Source organism: Terrapene carolina, unplaced genomic scaffold (assembly GCF_002925995.2).
Source record: "Terrapene carolina triunguis isolate 2854851 unplaced genomic scaffold, T_m_triunguis-2.0 Scaffold33876, whole genome shotgun sequence".
Taxonomy (NCBI): Eukaryota; Metazoa; Chordata; order Testudines; family Emydidae; genus Terrapene; species Terrapene triunguis.
In genome coordinates, this window is record NW_020698227.1 from 225 (window position 1) to 619 (window position 395).

The following is a 395-nucleotide window of genomic DNA, read 5'->3' on the forward strand; positions in this document are numbered from 1 at the left end:
TGGTGTACGGTGGGCACTTAACTGGCAGAGCGACGTCTCTCAGGGTGTGAAAAATCCACCCCTCCAAACCAGTATAGTTAAGCTGACCTAAGCCCTGGTTAGATCGTGCTAAATAAAAGGGAGAATTGTTCTGTCAATGTAGCTATTACAGGGATGGGAAAACCCCTCCAGTCACTGTCTACTCCAAAGTGCTATAGCAGGGCCACGGCAGCGTTTTAAGCGTAAACAGCCTAAGAGTGAAACTAGATCTGGCTCTAGTTCGCACTGTGGACGCTCAGGCACTAAGGCTACAGTAATAACAGTCAACTGCCTCCATAGTTGACAGGATTTGAAGCTGTGCGGGGCGACCCCAATGGATTTTTAGTCCATCACCTCAACCACTCGGCCACAACTAC

At 49.1% G+C, this 395-nt stretch overlaps 1 non-coding gene across 1 annotated transcript; it reads right to left on the reverse strand.

The window, feature by feature from the left end:
* Window positions 1-313: 313 nt before the first annotated feature.
* TRNAS-UGA lies at window positions 314-395 on the reverse strand. The gene has a single exon. It is a non-coding gene; the product is annotated as a tRNA-Phe (tRNA).